Source organism: Megalopta genalis, chromosome 1, assembly GCF_051020955.1.
Source record: "Megalopta genalis isolate 19385.01 chromosome 1, iyMegGena1_principal, whole genome shotgun sequence".
Classification (NCBI taxonomy): Eukaryota; Metazoa; Arthropoda; class Insecta; order Hymenoptera; family Halictidae; genus Megalopta; species Megalopta genalis.
Genome location: NC_135013.1, coordinates 44,544,379 through 44,565,286, shown reverse-complemented (window position 1 = coordinate 44,565,286; position 20,908 = coordinate 44,544,379). Strand labels below are relative to the sequence as shown.

At 34.0% G+C, this 20,908-nt stretch overlaps 1 protein-coding gene across 2 annotated transcripts in view; it reads left to right on the top strand.

Moving 5' to 3' along the window:
• LOC117220831 (potassium channel subfamily K member 6) overlaps positions 1 to 20,908 on the top strand; it is a 1,018,768-nt gene that overhangs the window by 620,470 nt on the left and 377,390 nt on the right. Inside the window, exon 6 of one of the 2 annotated variants that reach the window (XM_076528335.1) lies at positions 11,742 to 11,868. The exons of the other annotated variant lie outside the window; for it this stretch is intronic. The gene's annotated coding sequence lies outside the window, so the exon portion shown is untranslated. The remainder of the gene's footprint in view (positions 1 to 11,741; positions 11,869 to 20,908) is intronic. 2 annotated transcript variants of the gene reach the window in all.

Sequence of the window (20,908 nt, the reverse complement as noted above, 5' to 3'; positions counted from 1 at the left end):
TGCTCTAGTAGCTCACTCGCTCATCGTTTGAACCAAATAATCGTCTTCATATGCATTGTGTCACACTTCTTTTGTCTTCACATCGATTTACAACAGTCTACAGAGTATCCCAAAAATGTCTCGCAATCCGGAAATGACGAGTTCCTCGGATCATTTGAAGCAAATTCTTCCTTTACAAAAATTTTTTCCGAGGCACCGTTAACGAGTTATTAACGAAAAATAGTGACCAATAAGAATCGAGTACGGCTGATGCGAGGCAGCCCAGCTAACCAACGCACGAAGCCCAGTTCTGCTCATTGGCTCGATCGCCTCACCCCAGCCGAGCTCGCCTCTCATTGGTCACTGTCTTTCGTTAATAACTCGTTCACGGTGCCTCGGAGAAAATTTTTGTAAAAGAAAAAGTTGCTTCAAATGGCCTGGGGAACCCGCCACTTTCGGATTGCGAGACATTTTTGGGACACTCTGTATATGTAGTATCAGACTCTGTACAGTATACATCAGAATCTGCCGTCCAGAGAAATAGCCTCGCGCAGAATTCAGCCGTACCTAAAAGGTTATTATTAACATTCCAATAATACTACATTCATGTGATGTTCTCTTTGCGTTGCATTTGACTTCCTCATTTATACCATAAATGCATAAAAACCGAGGTTTAATAATGAGCCATAGGTAAGTATGTAATATCATAATTTATTTGTCAAAGAAGTGGAACGAGATGTTACAGTTTCCTTTGTTTTCTTACGTTATACATGTATGAAATTGTGATATATTTACGTTTATTATAGCTTCGATTTTTACAAAAAAAAAGAATTAATTTAATCTCGAATTACTTCTTTACTTATATGTGCAAATTATTTCATCTAACAATAATTCATAATAAAGTCACGACAGTTTATTTATGAAGTAATAAAAGTAAACTTCATTTCTTGGACAATTGAAATGTTAATGATATTGTAACAAACAACGATAACTAAAACGTCGAATATCCGTGGAATTAAAATGTATGTTCACACGATAAAGATTAATGGTCTGATTATACATCAGAAAAGATTATTAAAGCGATGCGATTTTAGGCAATACGTTATAATGGCTGAATAATGCAGTATTTCCGCTCGCTGTTACGCGCATTTAATATAACCATTCAGAAAATATTGTACCATTATCAGTAACAGAACTCTGGAATTTACCGACCAATATATTTCAGTGGAGAACGTACGATTCACAAATCTTTCTTCCACGCGAGCTTGTTGACTTAATTCACAGAATTAAATCAACACCCGACGAAATATTACCCGCGAGTTGCATTGTAAACTTACTTTAATATTTCATTTTTATCTCATAAGGCTCACGACTCCATAATGCTCCGAAACTGACTAATTTAAAAGAGACACTTCATTTAAAGCGTCGAAATCTTTCTTACATTTCATAACTTGTTTATTAATCGTAAAATAAATATGTTAATAATTAATTTGATAATTATGTTCGCATAAATACCGATGGAACAGATTTCTGTTACGTTTATTAAATTATGCATTTTATTATGAAATTAAAATTTGATTACTGATAATGGATGAAAATTGGATAATTAAATTTATATAACCGAAACAATAGGGACACGATTCTACGCATTCTTTCAACAAATTAATAAATTTTAATTAATAAATTTTAATAATACGAAATAAATGAACGACACAAGAATCAAGAATGACGTAACTTCGGATACATATTGTAATCTACGTGTCGACAAATTTTACGTTTAAGAAATCGCTACGCTACAATTTTTAACTGCAAGAAATCTCGATAATCACACAAAGAAATTGATTATTACAATAATCACTTTAAAAATTGAAGCTATTGCTGAGGGAGTTCAAGCAGTTAAAGTCACATTTTGAAACACATGAACGAAATAAATAAAACCTGTTTCAACTGCAATCGTCGCGTCGTTACCATGAGCGAATTAAAAATTCTTCCATTAGCACGAATTACATTCACAATTTGCGGTAACTCTGAATCGTAGCAAAACACTTTTAATGGTCTTAATCAAAGCGCCGCCGCTCGGAAAGAACTCGCGTCTAAATTGCCAGGCATTCTGTTTTTCACGAGCGGGAAAGAAAATATTAAACAAAGTACATTTATATTTATCGTTCCTCGGCGAAGGGGTAAACGAAGAATCATAGCTCCGGCGTGCGAACGCGTGAAAAACAAGGGTGAATGGAACTCGTGGTATCAAAGTATGACCCAAGTGGCTTCCCCCGCGCCATGACCCAAGTTCATCCACGTCCTCGTTCACAGTCGTGCATCTCGAAACGATGGAATGCATCGTACAAGCGGCGATGTAAAAAGAAAACTTCGTTTCATATTCCGCCATTCCTTTCTCCACCCCGGGGTCTTTTAATTAACCACGTGGTAGACACACTGCCCTTTGCTGATTACAATAGACCATCAACCTGTTCGCAACCTATTCCATACGTGACGTGCACAAATTAGGTTCTAATTCATATCCTATGTTTTGTCGTAGAGTTTGCGTTTGGAAATACAGTCGAGCTATGTGCAGCGGAGATGTACAACAATGAATATTTAAGTATGGCCATTTAATCTTGACCATTAACACTCGAACGGCGAACTATTTTGACGGAAATGTAACTGAGCATAGTTAGGATTATTTAAAATTTGATTTATGAATTTTTTTAACGTATCTTTTAAGACACTCCTTCTAGACACATTATCTTTTTATATTAATTAATTTTAAATTAATTGCTAGAAACTAAATAATCAATTAACAATATTTATAATCTGTATCCAAATAGATCCGGGATTCGCCATCCAATTGTTAACGGGGTTTCCTGATTCTGAATCTCCGTAAAATTAATTTCTTTCAATTTTCTACAATATCTACGTATTCTGAAACATGTATACTAAACAAATTGTTATTTTATATAAATAGTATAATTATATACAAATTGTTTGATTTCGTCAAGATAATGAAGATGTAAATATTTGAAATACGTATACAGTAGAGCGTCAAATAATCCGAACAGATAATCCGAATATAGAGTGAGTCACGTATATAAGTATCCGTTTAACAATTTTTATGTTATTGAATACGTATTCCAGCTGCTTGACTTCTGTCAGAACTTATCAGGAAGAAAACGATTGTGCAGGTTCACTTCTTTTGTTAGTAGATAACACACCGTGATTATTAGATAACACTTCCCGAAGAAGATTTACAATTCGAATGCGATTTCGTAAACAGTCTTTTTTATCCCCCAATATAACATCATTGCTTGAACCAATGAATCAGTCAGTTACTGAAACCTGCAAAAGACATTACCGAACGAATTTATCGTTTCATAAGAAACTTAATTTAAAAGATTGCATTTATATGTTGGGTGATTCGTGGAAAAAATTAACAAGTGCAGTAGAGACTCTCTTATCCGAAGGTTTATTTTTGTGATGTCCTGATACCAAAACATTCTACAGTTCAAATAACGCAACGATTAAATAACAGAACGTTTGGATAACAGAATATTGTAAAAATAAGTGTTCGGATAAGGGTTATCTATCTGGTTTCAAAAACTATTGTAGCAACAATATTCAAGTATGAATGAATTTAGATGAAAATAATTCAGTTTTTCAAATTATGAGTGATTATGATATTATTTTATCTTTGCTTATGACAAATGATCTGTATAAATGAAGATACGAAAAAAACGAGGATACTGAAAATGCATTGCGTATTGCAGTGGAATCGGAGGGAGTTGACAGTTTGGCAGTATCTAAAAATATCTAATTTTTGGCGCTGCATTCTCCTTATTGATTGATATGTATTCGTTTACGCATAAACCACTCAGACTAAACAGTTGCTTAAGCTTCAATCGATTAATTAAGAATTTGATTCTTTCAGACCGATTATCCGAAAAAACGATTATCGAAAATATCTTCGGATAATCGACGCTCTACTGTACATACTTCCACTTTATGAGACAAATTTTTTCAATTTTCTAAAGTATATGTATTCTGAAACGTGTGTGTTAAGCAACTTGTTTGATTTCATGAAGATAACGAAGACGTAAATATTTGAAACGATGAAATTTTTAGCATGCATGTAAGTTACTGAGATCTATAAAACGAATTTCTTAAATTTTCGTTACTGACTCGAATTAAAAAGTTGAAAAACATGAGTCTTTTTATTTTTATTGTCATCCGAAATAATAGCAAAATTAGAAAAAAGAATTTTGGTCATTGTCTAGTTGATTGGTTCTTCTATCATCTAAAAAAAATTCTAGTCGTTTAGTTCACTTTTAGAAAAGTTATCGCGTTTTAAAAGTGTGTCCGGATACATTTGTCCAGTACTATAGCTCCAACAGTGATTGGAAATTCCTTTAATCCAGTGATTGACACATTAGTAGTTAATATTATTGGCGGCGTCTGAGGGAACCAGTACATTTTTTGTATTCTCACTGTTTCGTTGCATTGTCCTATAATTAATTTTTCTTATTGTGTTATAATTCATGAAAGTATGATAATAATACACTTCTATTGTATGTGTGTGTGTGTGTGTGTGTGTGTGTGTGTGTGTGAGGGACAAATGTTATTCAGAATAACGAATAAGTTGAATTATTTACTATTCGCGAATTACGTTAATTGATACATTTACGTCAATCATTCATGAATAAAAAATAAATTTAATTTATTCATCATTTTTTACTCATTATTTAAAATTTTCGAATAGAAGGACAATAGTTATATTTTTAAGGATCTAGACAAATACGATACATACAAATTATTAGTCATTTTAAACAGTTTTTGAATGTGGAAATACATTCATTCAACTTTTCTAGGGTAGACACGATCTTGGAGATATTACCATTTTTCCTTCTCTCGTAAAATTGAGTTTCCTGAATACACTATTCTCATTTTGTAATTTTCGTATTCTTCAATAGCACTTAGTCCATGCCGTCGCTTGAAATAAAACATGAAATAACCTTTAACATAAACATCTTTTGGTCCACATTTTTTACATTGTAACATACGGAGAATTTCCCAACGTATTTTTCTTACTCCTTCCTGGGAACATACGCCGACCAGCACCGGCGTATAGGTTCGCTCTGTATATGATGAGTCAAGCACTTTCAGAGAGGTACGATGACGAATTTTCTGAGACCAGGGCACATATGGACATCCCCACTACCGTTTTTTTAAGAAAATTTGGATATATAAAGGGCATAAACACGACTCGCAAAAATTGTTAGCTGACATATAAAATTCTAAGCAAAATTAAGTAAACACAAGATAAAAGTAAAACGTCAGTAAAATTTGATAATATAGTTACACTGTTTTCAACTTATATAAATGATCAAAGGAAACAATTTATGTTTATGTAATATCTGTTTCTTAAGATCGTCTCAGACAATTTATACTTCGCCTAAAGATCCGCAGTTTAATAATAAAATAAATACTGCAAATGATATAAGCTTGTTGTCGACCGTATTTGTCCAGGTCAAATGTGAATAAGAAATACCGAATAAAATACCGAAAAAACAACGAATAACTGGAATAATTAATAATTCGAATAGTATATATAATATAATAATATTAATAATATAATATATAATATATAATATATAATATATAATATATAATATATAATATATAATATATAATATATAATATATACTCTATTATAATATAGTATATATATAATAATAGTATAATACATAATAATATAATAGTATAAATAACCCCGACCAATGATTAATTACTTATTCGTCGCTTTTATTCAAGTACAATTTTATTCGAATAATGCCCAACACTGAGCGAAACTACTCGTGCTATATTTTTGAACAACAATACGAAAATGCATTGTTAACGAAATTCAATCGACGAATGCATTGCACGCGTGAGATAATATAAATTCCGGAACGTTCAGTTTCAGCTATTTTAGCCCCTGCTTGATTTACTGGATAGTATGCAGAGATAGTATGAAGTAATGGCGATCAGTTGATTTCATCGAAAGTCTTTCCGCTTTCCATTTTCCGCGGCAGTTTCGTGTCGCTGACAATCTTTCTCGATCAATTCTCTATGCAGAAAATGTACTCTGGAAAGCCGGATGATAAAGTCAAAAAAGTATAACCGTAATGTTCGGAAGTCAAACTCGGTTGTCCGCTTCTTCGTAAACTGCTGAAATTCAATGATCGAATCCACTTTCGACAAACATACGCGGTTCTAAAATTTTGTGACGCGCTATTTCAAAACCGAGGATATAGCCAGCAACTTTCTGAACGAAAACAGTTGAACAGTGTCGTACAGTAACTTGCAAATGGAAAGTCGTATGTAACCGGTCACATAAATCTCATCCGGTATTTTTGGTAACGTTTAAAACGGCGACTGACCGAATTCCGAAGAAGTTTTCGTTGAACGTAAAAATGCATTTGTCTGTGTTCATAGAATGGATAGCTAACGTTTTCGTACGAACAAAGTCTAACTAATTCATTTCAGAGTAAAACGAATGCTTAAGTTGATTAGATTTGCTCTTTCTTCACTCTCGGAATTTCTAATTATCAAATCTCAAATTAATTGTCTAACGATTAGCCATTATTTTATATATTATTTGTGATGGTGTAAGTAGAAATGGAAAACACATTTCTAATTAATGGAAATTAAAATATAAAATGTTAAGAGAAATGTTCGAACGATCGTTTTAGAAAATTTTTGAATATTTTGGTTTAGAATCATAAATTTGGCAGCTGATGCAAACGTTGAAAATATAAATTTTAAAAATTTTTGCATTGTTCATATAAAAAACATGATTTAAAATGTCAAGCTTCGTTTTTTACAGGAATCATATGTTCTATAAAAACATTTGACAATGTGTTTGAAAACATATTTAACAAACTACAAAATATATATTTGATTTTTAATGGTTTCTATAATAAACAAATTTCTGTGCATTTGTATATAAGAAATTATATACAAATTTAATTAATACATTTAATTAATAAATTAATATATAAATTTCTGTGCATTTGTAAATAAAGTATAGTAAATAAATTTCTACCTATTTGTATACAAAGTAGGAGAAATATGATATTAAAGATTTCTTAGGAAACGAGATTGTACAAAATCACGTCTTCCATCACAATTCTTAGAATGCTCTATCATGTCTGACAATTTCTTGGTATTTCTACTTATGAAGGAGTTTCAACTGTTTTACAAGGATGACAAGCATTGAAACACGGCATAACTATTAAAAATAATTTGAGTTATACATAGTTTAACAGAATGACACATATACATACAAATCACTCCATTATTCAGATATAAAAATTGTTGTACTGATACATTAAGATCTCAAAATTTTATCATACTATGATAAATTTCAAATTTTAAGCTCTTATTTTATCACCTCAATTATTTTTCTTGTGTAATTTTGATGGTATTTGATTTAACGAACAAAACATTAAATACTTTGCTTATTATTTTGATAAGTAAAATTGTGAGCACCATTGTCTAGTTTTTAACCCGTTGAATGAAATATACAGAGTATCTCAAAATTATGGTACTTCCAGAAAATATGGGGTTCCTGAGGTTATTTGAAGTACCTTCTTCCTTAGCGAAAATGCAATCCGCGGCTTCGTTTATGAGTTATTAATGAAGAACACTGACCAATGAGAGGCGAGCTTGGCTAGCGCAAAGCAGCCAAGCCAATGATCGAAACTGGGCTTCGTCCACTTGTTGGCTGTCTTGCACCAGTCAAACTCTCATTGGTCTCTGTTTTTTGTTAATTTTTGTTAAACAAAGCCGCAAATTGCATTTTTACTAAGGAAAAAGTTACTTCAAATGACCTCAGGAATCCCTCATTCCCGAAGTACCATAATTTTTAAACATCTTGTATAGTCATCGCAATATTAGGTTATTAAGTATGAAATGCATACTTTACTCTATAATTTCATTATAAAATCTATGCATTTCATACTCAATGACCTAACGTACGTATGAATATAATATTAAAACTACAATAGGTGACTTATTTTTACACAAAATCTAAATGTTGTTAAAACTGTGAGAGGAAAATATCTACACAAATAAATGCAAATAGAATTTAACTTTTTCGTTCGGTTACAATTCTGTTTTACAAGATTGAAATAGATTTTTATGATATACAGTCGCAGTACAAAGTATTCGTACACCTTTTAAAATGGAATAACATTTTTATAATTGGGCCAAGCGATCTAAATTTTTTAAGGATGTTAGAGAAATTAGTTTACTAGACAATGGCTCAAAAATTGTTTTTAAAAATTGCAATTGGTTGGCAAGATGAAAGCATTAAAAATGATGTGTTTTCAACTTTTTTATTGGGGCCTATAACGCAAATTTAACAGCTCATGTAAGGGTCAATCGATATCGATAAAATTTTCAGCATGCATATACGTCACCGAGATCTGGAGAAAGCATTTTTTAAATTTTAATTCTGGGCTCAGTTAAAAAAGTTGGAAAAACATCATTTTTTAATTCTTTTATCATGCCAATCGATTGCAATATTTGAAGCCATTTTCCAGTAAACTAACCCCTCGAACATTTCAAACAAATTCAGATCCCTTGTCCTAATGATGAAAAAAGTTATTTCATTTTAAAAGGTGGAATAGAATGGAAGGGGAAATAAATTGTAATATCTTCCGCACAATCCTGGTGCAGTTTCAATATCTTCGAGATGTAGGATTTATTGGCAGCGATGGCAAAAAGTTGCTCGCTATATGCTCGGTTTTGAAATTACGCACCACAAAAATACCTTTTACATTCATGTATCGGTAATATCTTTCACATACAATCTTTTGTCTTCCAATCATAGGAGATAAACACTTTATTTTACAAATTCACATCGCACTGAGCAAAAATAAATGAAATAGAATACATTGTTTATTTGGTATCTTCAATATAGACTTATTTAAAATAAAAACAGTATAATCAACAACATTCCATCGTTCACGTTTCTCTTGAATTGTGTCCATCAAATATATTTTATATGTACAACTCCCGGCAGAAAATATTCGATGAAAATCGTAACGAGCGGTTTATCCTATTCTAGTTCGTGAAGATTATAAAAACATTTACGTGATGTGACAAAGCATTCTCTCTCTTACGTCAAATTATTTTGTGGTAAAGAATGATAAATACATTAATTTTTCCATAAATATTTTCTTTACGCGACGATTTCGAAGGTTTTATTTGTTAACACATTATTTAGCGGCAATGATTTCATAATTTTAGAAAGTCTGCAATGTACAATTAAAAAATTCGGGGCGCAAATTAGCGGCATTAATTATTTCAATCCTGAAACAACGAGTTGTCCTCGGTAACATTAGCTAATAATTTCGGTTGTAATGATTGTGCAGAAAAAGATTGTAAAAATTCCTCTTACTATATATAGCACAATAGACGAAAATTCTACATGAAACCTCTTGCAATATAATATTGTGTCAATCTCGTTCGAAGATTTCGAACATAATTTATTAAATCTGGACGTTACGTACTTTTCTTTTAAACCGAAGTATATTGGGTGCTGCAATTGGCACTATAATGTAAACATTAATTTAAAGATTGGCATACCGTAAATATCAATTTTCTTTCTCGTATAGGAATTCATTAGCGACAAAGAAGTGCTAACACTTGGACAGCGGAGCTCAAGTGAATTTGGATACTTTAATATATTTAGTCTGTGAGAATTAATTAAATTAGAGAATAAAATTTTCACTTGTTTTACTAATAGATTTTACTACAGAAATTTTACTCTAGAAAAACTAACATGTATAAATAATTCTATATAAAGTCAATGGTTAATAAGTTATAGCTTTTAATTTATTAGAATTCTATACGATAAAGTGTTAATAAAAGAACTATTACACCTGAAATGTATAAACAATGACAGTGATAGGACTCGATTAATTTGATCGAACACATTTGGCCATGGGTTGCAGGGTCATTTCTCATTTCACCTAATTGATTGCCCAGTACAATCGCAACTCGTCGCAGCAATGAAGAGAACAAAGATTGTATTTCGTAGTATGTATATCACTGTTCCCTTCACCGCGTTAAGCTTCCTCCGCGTTTTATATTCCTTCCGTTACCCGTACCCGTCACCCATTCTCTGCTTTTATTTCTTTTTTCAAATATCATGAAGCTTCACGCTTCGCGACTCCTGTTGCGCGTTTTACGCCCTTTCACCTTCCACTGTCCTATTTTCTCCACTTTTTTCCCACTGTCTCTACGTTAGACGCTTTCACAGGCGTACTGTAATGTTCACAAGCCGTTCGCCATTACCCCGCGCTTCCGCCGCCCCGTTAACAATCATTTTCATAATGCTGTGTTTACGGACAAATTATATGCGAGCGCGCGCGCGCGTGTTTACTTAAAGAAGATACAGTTACTCACATTTGTATTCAGACACGTTTTAAAACAGAATAATTTTCTTCAAATGTTAGGGAGACTAGTTTACTGTACGATGACTGAAATATTTTCTTCTAAACCTGCTATTACTTCGAATGACAGAAGAAATAGAAAAAGCTCGCATTCTTTACATTTTTTACCGGAGCCTATAACGAAAATTTAAACAATACGTTTTGTACGTCTCGATACCTTATATTCGTATAAAAAGTTTTTCGAAATCGGTCGACATTGTTCTCAGCTACAAAGAATTAACGGTCACGAAAATCAGAATTTTTTCACAACTTTTAACCAAAAACTGAAAAATCTAGAGATTTTGACATCTTTCTACGCCTGAGATAAAAAAGTTAAAAGACAAGAGTTTCTTATTTTTCTTTTGTCATTCCAAGTAATAGCAAAACATAAAAAGAAGCATTTTAGTCATTGTCTAGTAGATTACACCCCCCCCCCGCTCTATCATTTGAAAAATAATCAAGTCGTTCAAAAAAGTTGTTACGTTTTAAAAGGTGTACAAACACTTTTCTGGACCACTGTATATTTTAAAGAAATATATATTAAAAAATAAAAAAAATAAAATATATATTAAAGAACATTGTTCTTTATAAAGTCGTTCATACAATACTGCTATATAACAATCAGCTCTAAAAATATTGTTTACTAGAATACGGATGTTTCTAAGCAAGAACATATTGTGTACTTCAATTTTTCCACTGTCCCGATTTATGAAACGGTTGGATCCGTGTTCCATATTCAATGTTCCTACTTTTGAGCATTTCATATGACCGTTCGAAAATAAGGACACTAAATATGAAACACGAGAGCATGCTACGAAAACGTTGTGTGTGCGTTTTATAATAGGTACACGCTCGTACTTAACTCATTTATTCGTATTAATTTTTATTTATATTAAATAAATATTTGAAAATTCATTATGTTATCTAGAAACATCGATCTATCGAGCAATAGAATAAATACTCAACGATGACACTTTTAAATTATAATAAAATCACTGATAGTTTTATACCGCCTGAAAAGCGTTCCATAATAAGTACTTCTACCTGCGTTGTCGCGTACCATCGGAACGCAAACATAAGGCAGTTAAGATAATCACGGCGGGGATCAAAGCGAGCCCAGCCCCGGCAGCGGACGGTTTAGAGCTTCCTCCGTTCGCCTTTCCGTCGCTCGACTTTTCTCCGCGATGCGGAGCTAGCCAACTTGTTACCCGTGTTTTTATTGTACAAGTTATTGCATGTACGGAGGCCGAACCAGAAGACAACAAATTCTCTTTCGTATCATTCCAGACAGGCTGGCAGTTGGCGGGGTGTGGCACTTTTGAAAAATAACTGGAGGCATTGCAGCGCATCGAGAATGCAGTGACGCAACTATTCCATTATCCCAAGAAGCCAACAACAACCGAAGGAGACGAAGGTATTTTTGAAGACTTTCCATCTCGGTTTTGCCGTGACCCGCTCCTTCTCTTTTACCCGTGTCGTTTCTCAACGTCATTCGAGCCGTGACGAATACCGCGTCGGATACCGCGTCGGATACCGCGTCGGATACCGCGATGGATACCGCGACGGAAAAGTTGCGTGCGTGCATCCCTTTGCCCTTTTTAATAACATCAAGAAGGATCAGCTGTCGCGCGGTGATAGTCGGTCGCGTTCGCGCGCGGATTTTCCGACACGGAATTTCTCTTGGCAGCAGGTATCTGGAGCGTGGAGAACGATGCCGACGTCAATGCCGATGCCGACGCCGGCGTCGATGCCGATGCCGACGCCGGCGTCGATGCCGATGCTGACGCCGACGCAGACGGCCGATGATATTTTTTAGACCGTCCCTCGGTAGATTGATCACAGGTCAGGTGACCGTTTATTGTCCGCCGAAACAAAGTGATTCGGTTGCGACGAAAGTAGAACGAAGCGTGGATGACACGCTCCGTGGAGTGGAATAAATCTGAGCCTTTTGATCGGCGGCGCTCCTTTTATTCCGAAGCTCGATCGTTAAGGTGATCGATTTTGAAACGGAGCGCTAGACGGATGCCCGCTTTTTATTCTCTCATTTTAGCTGTCGATGAATCTCGCAGCTGGTCCGTGGTGTTCTCACGCGACCCCACAGTTTCACGATACACCTGTTTAAATATCGTGCGAGTGCCATTGTTTGACGTCCCGTTCATATTCGTGTCGTAACTGTTTAGTGGCAAACTATTGGGTTGGCAACTAAGTAATTGCTGATTTGTTCAATGAAATAAAAATTTTTTTTTACTTGGAATGAAGTTTAATCTGTAATGTATTTTCCATTTTGTTCGATGACCTTTTGCCATCTCTCTGACAACTTGAAAATCCCACGCTCATAGAAAGTCTGATCCTTTTCGGCCAAAAACTGAGTTAAGTGAGATTTTACAACGTCGTCATCATTAAAAGTTTTACCACGAAGGGAGTTGTCCAGGGATCGAAATAAGTGGTAATCCGATGGCGCGAGATCAGGGCTATATGGTGGGTGTAACATCAATTCCCAAGCAATATCCATCAATTTTTGCCGAGTGGACAAAGACGTGTGCGGCCTAGCATTGTCCTGGTCGAAAATGACACCTTTACGATTGACCAATTCTGGTCGCTTTTCCTTGACCGCTGCATTCAATTTGTCCAATTGCTAACATTCACGGATAATAAAAAATAACATAATAATAATAATAATAATAATAATAATTTTATAATATAACATTTACGGATATCATAAAAATGGGAGTGAGAGACATCTATAACTGAAATCGGCAATTACTTAGCTGCCAACCCAATAGATCGAAATGAAAAAAGAATGGTATTGTTGATTTACTATGAAGTGTACAAGCAATTAAATATCGTCTTTTCTTGTTGCGTGTTTAAAGTCGCACTAGCATCACAGATTATTAGTAACTATGGTAGTGGACCGGTTATTGTGGCGTTTTAATCAAATCTTTTTATTGAGATGTAAAAACGAAATAAAAGAGTCGACGATATATTTAATATGTGTTGTTCGATAAATATAAAGTTAATCGTGCCTGAAAACAAATCAAAGGCACAGTAAACGCTCATAGTAAACGGCTCCACTACTCTACCCTGCGTTTAAATCGTTGCAAGGTTAATTTTTCAAATGCGGTTACGGAGGTTTACGTTAAAAATTGAATTGTGCACCATGGCACTTGAATATTTTGTCTTTCCTCGACAAAATCTCTATAGGAATATACATAAAAGAGCAAAAAATCTCTAAACCGCGAAAGTAAAGATGAGCCGCGCGGGCTCTCGTGTGAAGCCCCGTGACCGACCATTTTGTAACAGTTGACGAGGATTAAACAATCTTGAGCCCTCTACTTCCGAGAATTTATTTCGTCTTGCAAGACCCGCCCGTCGTGAAGGCTGTCCTTTGTTATTCCAGTGTTCGAATCTTCGATCCTTGTCGCGTTCGCTCTATCTAGCGAAAGTCGAGGCGTTGAAATCGGTTGGAAAATCGTTGCGTTTCATGACATTCATCCTGGTTTCCGAACAAATCTTGTAGTGTTCCGCGTCGAATTCTCGAACATTGCGTTTTGTGTCGGGTGGACCACGATCATACGGTCGTTCGTGGTGCGGACCAAGGGCCTTAGAATCCCGGAATCGCTTCCACTCGTGTTTTACGACCCACGGAAAAGGGGCGACGCCACGTCAAAGTACATATGTTTAATAAAATGCAATCAATAACGAGATCAATAATAACATACAATCGACGATACATCGACAACAAGACAACAAACTTTACATGTTAGTACTATTCATTACAACATCTAACAGGTAAACTAAAGCAGGTATCTAAATTACGTGGATCGATTATGTGCTTACACACTTCAAGTAACAAGTCTAAATATTAAAGTCTAGGCGCACAATTTTAAAGGAATTCATTAGATTCGATAGCATTTTTTGATGATTATTTTGATTTAGAGATTATCAACGACAATATATATTTCCGTGCTGCTCTGCATTATGTTTGCGAAGGTGAAAACGCGGAATGAATAGCACAAAAGATTTCTGATATGAATGGTGCCAGTGCCGGGGATGAAAGACTGGTGCGAGGATTGTTCAAACAGTTCTGTATGGCATACAAAATACTACTGAAATGTTGGGAACATCGTATTTGCATTTGACTCTTATTGGAACTGCTGACATTGTGTGTGTTTTTTTAGCCAACTTAACATTTATTATAGAACGATCTTTTCTATTTGAAAATGGTTAACAAATGACTGTCAATGAAATTTTTGGCATCGCGCACTGCGTGGTTAGATAAAACCCAGTACAACGAAAAACACGAAAACACTATTCGTGACAAATGTAGAGAATATATTTGACCGGAAAAAGAAAGATTTTTCGTTTGATATTATTTCAAAACCGCTGAAAGTGATATAATAATAAAACAAAAAAAAACATTTTCTAAGAAAGAATAATAAGTATTTTCTTATCAATGCAAAATCAAATACGAAAAAAATATTTTAAACGCAGAAATAGTGAATTGGCGCAGATCAAATGCAGGGTGTCCCAAAAATCTCGCAATCCGGAAACGGTGGATTCCTGAGGTCATTTGAAATAACTTTATCTTTAACGAAAACGCAATCCACGGCTTTGTTTATGAATTATTAACGAAAAACATTAACCAATAAGAGGTGAGCTGGGCGTTCGAAGCAATGAACATGCCACAAAGCGTGAACTTTCCGAATTTTGTTTTCTACGCGGCAGTAATAATTTTAATAAAAACGCTATTTATCTTTATTTTTGAATATCTGAAGAATATTTAGTAATTTTTCGAACCCGAAATAATAAGAAGTTCAACCGTGACAGCCGTTTTAATTTTCTGGTATGCATGACACCTCATGTGTGCCATATAAAATTTGTATAGCGTGTGTATAGTGAAGATTAACAATAAGTAATCCTCCTATCAAAGTACGTAACTAATACTTTAATTTAAATAATTCCGTGTCGGAATAGAATTCAACGAATAATTCGCAAAGCTACTTTATTGATAAATAGCCCCGTTAAAGAACTCGTTTTGGATTCGTTTCTTTGAGAAATGTGAAAAATATTAATAATAAGATTAGTTGTAAATTATTTGTAAATTCACTTCACGATCAAAAATATGTGTCAGGAGAATAGAAGGATGTCTCAGGGTAGATTATTCTAACGTTCACTTTCACTGCACTATCACTAACAACTGATCAATTTATTCAATAATAATTAGGAACGAGCTTTCCTGGGTTCCTATGTATGGCCCTGAAAAGTGCCGATTTTTCTATCAGACGCGTTCAAAGTTCGTACTGTTAACAACACACGTTCCGTCTTGACACGTTTTGTAACGTTCTCCTGAACCCTTTGTTCGCATCGTACAAGAATAATTACGTCCTTTCCATATTAACACTATGTCGTCCGGTAGCATCACGCTGGTGTCATGCAAAAACTATCTGTTGTACGCCGGTGGTACCACTTTGGTGCCATTTTAAAAAACTGAAATAACATTTGAACTATATTTCTTGGGTATCAAAAGATAGCAAACTAACTATAGCATTGTGCTTATTTAACTAAGAATTAAATACGAAAATTCTTGGATGACTTATCTTAATTTTAGGAATTTATATTAGCGCCATCTTCGAAATTTTGTTTAAAATCTAAAATTTCCAAGCTATTATGCCGGCGTCAAACAAAACAATCGTATCTAAGATCTGCGGACGGCATAGTGTTAATGCTCGGGACGAACTGTAGAAGACTGAGACGATGGCCGGCGATGTTTTGTAGCGGACCCGCAACGTGCGAAGGAAGGAATTTTCTAACACGGAAGTTCTAACCTTCTCGAGTGTGTGCCGTAGACGGCCAGGTCTCAAAAACCAGTCATAAAAATAACGAAGTCCAGATCCTGGTCGCTTGAAAGACCTCATAGGGGACGATTTTCCTATGTTGTTTTCTTGGAGATAATTCTTCCTTCGTTTCAAGGACAGGGAGTTTCCCTCTGCTTAGCAATCCAGAAAGTAACCGACTATGATAACTGTTCATCTCTTGCAAAATGGAGAAAAAGTAAGAAAGCAAAGAACAGAGTAACGATACAGGTCATAGCAGACGTATCGCCGCGATATTTCCTTTCATTGAGAATCTTTATCGTTGTTGTTTTGTGTTATTGCTATTTTCCTTCCTTACTCATGTTATCATTTCTTGCCAGAGCTGCATTCTGAAAAACTGTATGTTATGATGCTTGCCACATTCGTTTCAGCATGCCTTAAACAACGGGCACAAAACAATAATAGTTGAACCTATAAAAAACTGGAGGTGATCTTGGAAATTCCGGGAAGGGAAGGGTTAACAGAAAGTTTGGTACAATCATCTTAAAACTCTCCTGACACCATGTTATTTATACAGGATAAATTAAGCCGATCACGTTGTGTGATACATTCTGTATATTTACCGTAGATTAGTTTCGTTATTTTTATGTAGCTGCATCTAACATTACCATTGCAAACGTGAATTTGACAGTAAAGGATATGTAATGTAAAATCTCGAATTAAAATAAAATTATTATTAGTCACTTACTCTACTCTGTTAATAGACTGAATCATTGATAAGCATCTATTTTACGAAATTCCTACATGTATTTATAAAAATAATTACGCAAGCATTCGTCGAATGAATGGCGATCGCATGATTAATACAAATCGTGGCAATGTGAAACATCTCTCTTTTTCGAAATACGCGATCAGAAATATAACACGGCGCAGATAAAACGAGTCCGAAGGTAGCAACGCATGCGGCACGTATCGGCACATATCTTGGCCAGTTCGATTTGTATTCATTGACAATGTGTTTCGTTTTCTTCGTTTCGCGTTCAATAAACTCCGGCCAGGAAAATAGAACCGTGTGAAACCCGACCAACGTTTCGGTGCATTGTGCCCGAACGAGCGCGACGCAAACTGAATACTACTCTAATGCCTACTCGAAACCTTGATACTGGTATTTACATGGATCCAGCTAGCGACTGGAGTCGATTCGATAGACATTCATGGCCGTGGCAATCGAACGTGTAACTATTCGGGGGGCCTCCAAACGGTTCGGTATTATCTTGACGGCTCGCTCTTCCCCGAGCATGCGAACGCTCTGAATATTCGTCCGGAAAAATACAAGTTTCCTTTTTGTACGAAGAATTTTTGTAACGGGAAAATTCTGTTTTGAAATTTAATGTATAAAATGCATTATTTGCAGGGCAGCATACGTTAGTTAGTCTTGTAAGTCATTTAACACTAACCGTGTCATCGTCGGTCAAATAACTGGTTCTGCAATTCTCACTCTACAATTATTGAAATTATAAAGACACTTCCATCGGAAAACAGTAAATAAATATATTCATCCGAACACATCTTAACCCTGGGACGCTTAAGGTAGTAGAAGGTTTAAGGTCTACTTAAGAGGAGATTTTCTATCCGTGTAAGAAAAAATGTTATAAATATTACTTTTTCTATAGGTAAGATATATTTATTTGTACAATACTGTTAAATAATGCATTTATATACCTGCAAAACTAAAATAAAAAGATTTATAAGAGAACATTGTTAGAACAAAAATATATGTTTAAAATTCTGTGGACACTTTTTAACTCTCTCTTAAGAGCATGCTAGGATTATTATAAAAATGGAAGAAAATCTAAATAAATTGAATCATGTAATTTTCATAAGATAACACAAATGAGTTACTTTTAACGCTCAGTATAACAATACGTCAGACTCACGATGAAGGTATCATACATAGTCTATTAAATATGAATGTTATTCATTTCTTCTAAGTCGAAACAAAATTTGATTTATCTGTTATAACAATCTGGGTATAAAAGTAGATGGAAACATACAAGAAACAAAAATTGTCTTGCTCTATTAGACAAATTTCGAAGAATGAACAAGCAAAACATATCTGTGGAAAAAATCATAGAGCAAAAAGTTAACCCTCGCCGTACCACGCCCGAGTTCTTTCGTTCCCAGAGCTCGAGGCCTGCTTCTACCGTTTGACACTTGATGCCATCTGATGTTTGTTTATGCAAATAAACAAAACGATAAACAAGCGATAACGAACTTTTTATACTCTTGTATTGTTCAATTATATGATTAGTACAACTCTTCTTAGAAATTAAAAACGAATATGGTAAAATAATAGTAATAATAATAATAATAATGATGATAATAACAACAAAATTTTAGTTCAAAATGTTTGTATACATATGGTCATAAGGTCTATCTGGACCCGCGTGAACGCTCAACCGCCGCGCCGGTACTGCGAGGGTTAAACGTACCACCAATGAAGATGTATCTTCGCTCTTGCAGATAAAGTATTTTGTTTCAATTTATACAGGATGTCATGTATATAATTGATGGTACAACCGGCAAGGGAATGATTCTACATATAAAAATAGGACGAAAAAAAAGAATAACATTTTTTTCATTTAAGGCTCTGTTTTCGAGAAAAATTAGGTTGAAAAAATAATACTATTGAATAGGAATCAAGTGGCGCGTCAACTTTACGCATCTTACAACTTAATTTTCTTGGAAACGACGCCTTAAATGAAAAAATGTTGCTCTTTCCTTCGACTTATTTATTGAGAATACTTTTTACAATTACATTATATTTTTGTTACAAAATGACCATGGAATATACATGACATCCTGTATATTGACTATGATGTCATGATGGTGACAATTTTACATTTATTTCTAAAAATTCGTTGTTGAATTTAGTTTAGTGTATAGGAATCACATATTCAAACTTTGTAATTCAACATATCATACACTATATTCCTCCATTTCTAAGCTATTTATGTATCGTCGACGTCAATGCAACCACATTAAAATAACCTATAAATAAATAAATGAAAAAGATACGGCAAATTTTTAGTTTGTAACTTTGGTGTTATTAACTAAATTGTTTTGATATTGTACAATTTTCAAGTTTGTTATTCCGTAGTCAACGTATTAAATATAATAATTAACAATGATATTGACAAATTCGTACTTTTCGTTGATCGCAAAGTAAGGTTCGATATAATATACATTACTGCCATCTTATAAAATATTTATTGCACTAATTATCTTGTAACAAATGTATTCAATAAGGGGAATTACTTGTAATACATTCTTTGTAATACATAATCAATTACTTGTAAAATCGGTTCAATATTTGTTAAAACCACAATGAAGCGTTTGTTTCAAAAAAGAAAGTGTAACGTAATCGCGATTGCTTACACGAACTTTCAGTATTGAGATTTTCAGAAATATGCTGCATAGATAGTCATTTGAATTTCTGTTTAGTCGTCACTATAGTTTCTTCTATTTTCTGCGTCAAATTGATTTCCTACTTCTGCAGTTCAGTACCTGTGACCTTTGACATCAGACACCTCAATTATTAATACTCTAGGGATTGCGACAGGTTGAAATGAGTCTCTAGATAAGGAAAGTCGTAAATAAAATTTTAAGAATCAGCATCGATTGATGTCCTAAGTTGTCAAGCAGCGCTTTCGACTCGTGGCACCTTAAATTTTATAGTGACGTTTTTATGGACGCTTTGAATATTGCCCTCGTCGCTCATGTCGCATTAATCGCCCCAAGAGTGTTAATTTATTAAACTGCGGATCTTTAAATTGTTTTTCTCTTTTTGTAATAAGTTGAGAACAATGTAACAATATCCTTAAATTCTTTTAATTCGTTAGAGTTTTATATTTGACTTATTCCCTTTTGTTGTAAGTGCATAAAATCCGCAGTGTAAAATTATTTTGAATGAAAATATTGAAACAAGCCCAATGCTTACATTATCTAAATCAGAATAGATATTTATCTAAAATAATTATTCGATTGTGAATTGTGTTTTCTGTCGAATATTTTATTTCAAGAACAATCGTTAACTGTTCATTTTCTACAGGATAATAATACGAATACAATTCAGCTTTTTCTACGCAAAAGAAACGAACTTCCGAATGCAGCAGTCGAAAAAAAGTTGATTATGAAAATTAACATTGTAGAAATTAATCAATAAACTATGAAAAACACACAGTTCTATAATTTGTATTCAAATCGATTATTTCCCGAATGAATTCCAGTGCAAATAAATTCTTATTCGAACAACAAGTGACTTCTTATTCAGATGAATATTTATTCGGATAAATTGTTATCTGGATAAATTTTTATTCTATTGAATATATAAATGTGATGAATATCCGTAATATCGAATAGAATTTTAATCAATAATCGTTACCTCTTATCCGCCACACGAGTAAAATTTTGTCTAATTCTGATCTAAATATTTTGAAGTCTAAGTAAAAGTATATTAACGAAATATTAATCGTTAGATAACTATGAAATTAGGTGTCATATTAGGATATCACATTTAAATATTTGCACTTTTTAGTATCTATTTTGAAATGTGTTAATTTTCAAGTAATTCGATTGTCG